This window comes from Silurus aristotelis (genome assembly GCF_946808225.1).
Source record: "Silurus aristotelis genome assembly, chromosome: 2".
Classification (NCBI taxonomy): domain Eukaryota; kingdom Metazoa; phylum Chordata; class Actinopteri; order Siluriformes; family Siluridae; genus Silurus; species Silurus aristotelis.
Window position 1 is genome coordinate 4652496 of NC_139575.1, and position 7500 is coordinate 4659995.

Consider the following 7500-nt stretch of genomic DNA (forward strand, 5'->3'; position numbering starts at 1 on the left):
AGAGAGAGAGAGAGAGAGAGAGAGAGAGAGAGAGAGAGATTAGATGGATGATATATGGCACTGGATGGTGAATGAGTCATGCTGGCAGGAGCAGGAGGAACACTGCAGCACTCTCACTGTGACTTACGTTGAAATGAAAACACTTCTCATAGCTGCATCTATATAACACTTTGTGTTCTAGTGTGATGCGAAACCTTCTTCTTCTTCTTCACCTCCGTCTTCTTCTTCTTCTGTGATCTTCATATTTGCAGGAAAGTCTGCTCTGATCTGGAATATAAATCATTGTTTTGCAGATGTTCAGCATCCAATCCAGACCAAGAAAAATATACAGCGATTTCATTTCATACATTAACATCGTATATGTTTTGGATTGTCCTGAGGACTTCAAGAAAGCCCTGTAAATGTTCACACCTCAGACTTCCATAAATGTTACCAAAAAATCTCTTACAAAACAGAAATGTTCACATTACAGCAGGTACTACAGTCTAAACTGCGCTCTTATACAAACATAATTGACGAACATCTGCTGACCAATCAGAATCAAGAATGCTATTTATGCAATTGGATGTCTGAAGATTCGATTCTGATTGGCTGGAAAGACTTCCAAATTCCTTTACGCAATATTTATTTTCTTGGTGGAATACTTCATTGATCCCACAGGTAAGTTGTTATTTATTTGATGCCCAAGAGATGTTAGGAAACTGAGGTCAGAGCACAAGACCAGGTATGTTTTAGCGCCTTGGGAGCACAGAGGGTTGAGGGCCTTGCTCAAGGGCCCAAGAGTGGCAGCTTGGCAATCCCAGGGCATAAACCCCCAACCTTCTGAGCAGTAACCAAGAGCAATCTTATGTCCTACAGATTTATTAGGGAACTATTTGTCAAATTAGCTCCAAACTCCATCATGTTCTTAAAGGACTACAAATTTCTTGGAGGCTTCTTTTGTACTTTATCATGATTGAATCATCTGTTTAACATCACCTGTTTCAGATTGCTGTCAGGATTATGGCCAGAGGCCACATTTCCCAGCAGCCATTGCACCCTCAGATTACTTGGACGAATGTAGCACCTGAATCACATTGTCTCATGTTGTATTTCCATGCTTCTGGTTGTTCCATGCTTTAGGTTTTTTTTGTGTAGGTGTCTTAGGTTTGCACAATAAAGGTATATTCTGCATTAGCATCCGCTCCCCTGTGCATGTACATGACGATCGCTTTAATATTTCAGCTCAGTTTTTAGACGCAACCTGAACTTTAGTTGAATCATGAAATAATTTGTGAAATAAACAGTGATTGCAACAAAAAAAGGTGCTGGTAGTTTAGTAGTTAAGGCATTGGACTTTGGATCCGAAGGTCATGTGTTCACATCTAAGCCACACCTACCTGCCACTCCAAGGCCCCTGAAAGGCCCTTAGCCCCATAGCTGTTCAGTTGTAAGGACTATGGATTTCATCTGGACGAGCAGAACAGTGTCACAAACTGACTGCACTTTTAAGACCAGGAAAAAAAAGGAAATGTTTGAGTTGTTGTGGAAACTTAAAGCAATGCTGCCCGTGTGTGTGTGTGTGTGTGTGTGTGTGTGTGTGTGTGTGTGTGTGTGAGAGACTGGTATCTTCAGACGTTCTGCAGTATCTGAAAGTGACAGGCAGTGACGTGAGTCAGGATCTGTAATACAACTGTCACAGCAATGTGTTCCAGAGAGTGAGGGAAAGAGAACAGGGCCTTCGGCTATACACTGATTTAAGAGGACATGGTAATAATGTGTGCGCACACACACACACACACACACACACACACACACACACACACACACACACACACACAGAGCTCTGCGTTTATATGAATTCCAAACCAGCTGCGATTTACTGGCCTTGTTATTTTATTATGTGAACTCGCAAAAAAATAACCACACTTCAATAAAAATACTATATTTATATGAATATTCACAGCCCTCGCTTTCATGCTACGGTTCTGGTTTCTTTGTTACTTTGCTTCCATTTTCTTTGCGTTATTTTTAATGTTTGCACTTTGATAATAAAATTATTCACACTTGTACCTGATTATCCTTGTGTTCCATGATGGAAAATGAGGTGTAAATGTGGATGGATGGAATAATGTATTTGCTGTCCAGTAAAACCTACTGGTGAGGAACCACATGCTTCTCCAATTAAAATTTCCAGATTGTTATAACTCCTAAACCTTACAAGCTACAGCGTATCTGGAAAGTATTCACAGCGCTTCACTTTTTCCACATTTTGTAATGTTAAAGACGTAAAAAAAATTGATTAAATGTCCCAATTAGCACAGTCTGTAAATCTGTAAATGGAAGATGTTTGGAACCATCAGGACTCTTCCCAGAGCGGGCTGCCTTGCCATTGGGATTGGGGTAAACCGGCCTCAGGGAGGTGACCAAAAACCGGGTGGTCACTATGAAAGTGCTCCACCGTTTCTCTGAGAGAAACAGTTGGAGAGAGGAGAACCTTCCAGAAGAAGAACCATCTCTGCAGCACTCCAACAATCAGGACTGTATAGTAGAGTAGCCAGACAGAAGACAATCCTCAGTAAAAGGCACATGACAGCGTGACAGGAGTTTGCCAAAAGGTGCCTGAAGGACCCTCAGACCATGAGAAACAAAGATTGAACTCTTTAGCCTGACTGGCAAGTGTCATGTCTGTAGCAAACCAGGCACCGCTCATCACCTTGCTAATACCATCCCTACAGTGAAGCATGGTGGTGGTATCATCATGCTGTGGGGATCTTTTGACCTCACATTGGCGCTGACGATTCATTTTCCAAATGGACAAAGACTCTACAGCCAAGGTAGTAAAGGAGTGTCTACAGGATAACTCTGTGAATGCTCTTGAGTGGTCCAGCCAGAGCCCAGACTTGAACCCAATTTAACATCTCTGTAGAGATTTAAAAATGGTTGTGCAGCGACGCTCCCCATCCAACCCAATGAAGTTTGAGAGGTCCTGCAAAGAAGAATGGGAGAATCTGCCTAATAATAGGTGGGCAAGCTTGTAGAATCAAACTCAAAAAGACTTGAGGCTGTAATTAGTGCAGAAGAAGCCTCTAATGGGAGCAGCCGAAAGAAGTTTGTAGAATTTTGAGGACATCAATAAATTTAGTCTATTTTGAAATAAGGCTTTAAAATAACACAATGTGATAAAAAGTAAAGCGCTGTGAAAACTTTCTGAATGCACAGTACACTATTCAGACTAAAGGAACCTTGAGAGGAACTTATTCTCACTGGTGCAACTGCAGTCCCAAGCCACTGTGGCAGAACCTTTCATATAAAGTTCAGTTTTATGGTACTAAGTGGAACCATATTATTCATATCAGATCATATTAATCTTAGGCCATGTTCACACTAATACATTTTCATTTAAAAACGGATTAGCGTTTTGAAAGAGTTCTCCAAAGTCAATTCAATTGAAAACGCTTTAGAAAACAATGCCGCATTTTTAGTCGTTGCTGTGACTGGAGATACGTTTTGCTCATGCGCAGTACAGGGATGTGAGACTTTTCAGATGTTTCAGTGTGGATAAGCATCTTTTGGGAAATGAATAAGAATGAAAGTGTGAATGCAGAGCGTTTTTAGACAGATTAGCGTAGATGTTGTAAAAGGTTTTTTTTTTTTTTTTGGGATAAATCTGGTAGAGAAAAGCCAACAAAGCTCAACAACAGCACTAGAGACCACTTTTTGGTATCTTGATGACATTTTGTCAGCATTAAAAGCTAAACACACACACGAACACACACACACAGTAGCTAGGAGACATAGGAGCAGTCTGGCTAGCTCGAGTGCACCATGTTGTTTTTTAATTACAGTTCTCAGTTCGGACAAACAGAGGCGGCGGAAAAACAGAGGACAACGTCCACACAGAAAACAGACACAGAAAAAGTCTTCCTGTACATGACTTCTTTTCTTCACACATAACACTTTGCACAGAAACCTCCAGGTTACAGCTCCTTGTGAAGTTTCATAGAGTAGACCTATTTTCTCTCATTTTCTCTCATCTGGTTAATAAATAAACATGCATTTTTATGGAAAGGTTAAATGCGCCCTCTGTTCTCATGTGTTAATGATATGCCTGAATGTCATACAGCATAGGAGTGGAAACTCATGTGACCAGACCTAATGTGGGGTGGAAAAGTGATGTGATAGTTATAATTTCCGGGGGTTTAATGCAGCTGAGCAGGACACACTGACCTTCCGTATTATTAAAGTTTAGCGTTAGTTTTGCACAGGTTTCTTAAATATGATTTATTACACAGTATAGATTTTTTTTTTTGCCTTTAGAACAGCAGCTCTGACAGAAGAGCAGCTCCAAACGTATTCATAGGATCTTGGACGCATTACAAAAACAGATTAAAAATGTATGGTGATGCATCGAATGGACAAACGTATTGGTACACCATATGTGGTGGACACTATCACCTTTAAAATAGTCCCCTTGCACAGCAATACAGTGCTCCCAGTGTTCCTGCCACTTCTGGAATGTGTCCTGAAAGTCTTCTTTTCAAAGTGTGTCGAGCAGCTTCTGCGATTCACAGTGGTGTCAAAACGGCCACCTTTGAGCTCCATCTTCATCTTTAGAAAGAGGACGAAGTCCGCAGGAGCCAAATCTGGCGAGCAGGGTGGGTGGGGAAGTGAGATCGTGTTGTGATCGTGCCGTGAAACTCACGTGTGAGGAGTTTTGTAAAAAGGCATCTATACTTTTACTAAGTATTACTTTCAGGTCTTCTTACCACTGTTACAGTATGTCTGTGAGGCAAATATTCACTGAGATTCAAGTTGTTTAATTTATATGTCTGTGAAGAGAGATGGCAGAGAGCGCCCCCTGCCTGTTTTCTTCATTTTTACAAAAGCACAGCGTTTGGTAAAATAAAGAAAACAGGTAGGGTGCGCTTATTGTCGTCTCTGTCATCTCTCTTCACAGACACAGAAATATAATGTATTGCTCTTATCTGCTCTTATAACATGATGTATTGCTCTTAACTGTAACATACTAAGACTATTTTTAATTTGCTTCGGCGTCATGAGGAAAAAATGCCACAAAACGCACCGGCGCGTTTGTCGACCCCAGAGGGTTAAATATGTGCATCATGACAGATTTTGGTGCTGATTTGAGACTTGGTGCATCGGTAAAACAAATGTTTACTGATTAATAATAATTTTTTCGGTGGAGTTTATTATTTTTTTTATATCTGAGTAAACAAAGGACGTCCTGAATAAACGTGTGTTGCGCAGAAACAGAAATATGCGCTGCATTAATAAAATTAGTGGCGTTAAAATACATTTGCGTTAACAGGGTTTGACAGCGCTAATTAAAATATTAATACAAAACGAATTTCAAATGTTGTTCTCTAATAAATGTATCCAGGCTGAACATCCACCATATAGAACACAAGCAGAGAAATGATGATGATGATCAGGTGATCAGGAATGTCTCTGTTTTCAGTCATGTTTACATCACTGACTCCCTCTGTCTCATCCACGTTAACGCCAGACTTCATGTTGCCTTCTCGGTCTAATTGTTAGCATAGTAAACTAGCCTACGTCTGTGGTGTGTTCGAGTAAAATACCGATACCAAAAAAATCTACTAAAATACAGTAACGTATTTGTACTTCATCACTTCCCACCTCTGATTGCATATATTGTTTTTACTTCCACACACACACACACACACACACACACACACACACACTTTAAATAAATGTTAAACTGCAGCATGTTTCAAGCTCTCGCCCTTTTTCTTCATTCAATTAAACCGAAATGTTAAGCGTTCCCTCTGGGAGAAACAGAGCCTGCGAATGGGATTGAATGTATTTTTCCTGTCAATGCCGTCCCTCACAGCGGCCCATTTATAAATCATCTCCACCTCACGAACGCTCAAAGCAGCACAGCTTTATTCCCTACTGATGTGTTTAACAGGAGGTGGAAGCGCTCGGAAATCCCCCCCGCACGCCTTTCCGGGTTTATTCTCTTTGTAGATGTGGATTTGTGTTAAATCTGGAGTTTGAAGTGAAACTCCGTCTTTCTTTTGTAGCACAAAATATTCCAGAACAAACGCTGCACATTTAGAATGCGTTTAGTGCTTCAGTGCTTCAATAAATTATACACAAGCAAACGCTGCAAAATCCAAGCAAAGCTTTTATAACCAGCTTTCTAGCATATATGTAGGGACGTGGCAGCACAGTGGTTACTGTTCAGAAGGTCAGGTGTTTAGGCCCTGGTTTTCCCAAGCTGCCACTCTTGGGGCCCCTTGAGCAAGGCCCTTAACCTTTAATGCACCAGGGGCGCTGTATCATGGCTGACTCTGTGCTCTGACTCCTGCTTTCTAACATTGCTGGGATATGCGAAGTAAGAATTTCACTGTGCTGTAAAGTGCATGTGACAAGTAAAAAAAACACCTTCCAGGGAAAACTCTATCCATCAAATATCCACATAACAAAAGGAGCTGGATAAAGCATTCTTCAGGAGATCAATGTTCCAGTCCTGATCGCACCAATCTATAGCTTGTAATCCTTCTAACCTTCTAATCATCAAGCTACCACTGCTGGGTTCTTGATCAAGGCCCTCAACTTCTCAGTTATATAAATGTCGTATTATGTCATGTTAAACTGTTTACATGTAGTTTTTTTTGCACCTCTCGACTGCTGCTACTTCTGATTTTGCACTGCATTGTGTTTCTGTTTACAAACACTCTTTGTTCATAGTCTTTTATAGTCCTCTTTTGCGCAGTACTGTATAATCAGAGTATACAGTAGGTATATTTTGTGTTATGCGTATTTGTGTTTGCACTCGGTTGCACTCAATGCACTTTATGTAGCTTTATGTTGTGTAATGTAGCTCTATGTAGCTCTTAAAGTAGCACCAGGGTTCTGGAGGAATGTTGTCTCATTTTTACTGCGTCAGCTTTACAGGTAGACTCCAACTTAAGTTTTAGTTACTGTTTTCTTTATTTTACTAAATGCTGCACTTTTGTAAAAATAAAGAAAAAACAGACAGGGGGCGCTCTCTGCCATCTCCGTCATCTCTCTTCACAGACATATAAATAAAACAAACCTGAATCTCAGTGAATATTTGCCTCACAGACATAATAGATACAAATACTTTCTGATGATGTAATCCGTACGAAAGTTTGAAGAGGTACAGTTTCTCCGGTGTCACCTCATTAACCGTCCGTGTGGAAACATAGCAAAGGTTCCGTTTGGTGTCCTGATGATTTACGTAATTTAAAACATTTACAAGAATATTTAGTCTTCATGCTCTATATTGAATTTGAATCCACTAATAATAAACATAAATTTGCATAAAGCATCAATATTTGTCCATGCGCATGTTGATTAGAGTTTTAAAAACTAGAAATTACAATAAAAGCTTCTTGACTTCTTGACTCTTGACTTGAAATGAGATCACTGGGAGTCTGGATATGGGCATCGTTTGTGTAAAACCCAGCTGGCTGCTTTGAGGAATAAAAAGGGCAACACCACTAA

General features: G+C 40.3%; 1 protein-coding gene across 2 annotated transcripts in view; it reads left to right on the plus strand.

Moving 5' to 3' along the window:
- The window catches only part of slc4a8 (solute carrier family 4 member 8), a 36567-nt gene that overhangs the window by 4268 nt on the left and 24799 nt on the right, over window positions 1–7500 (plus strand). The window lies entirely within an intron of this gene.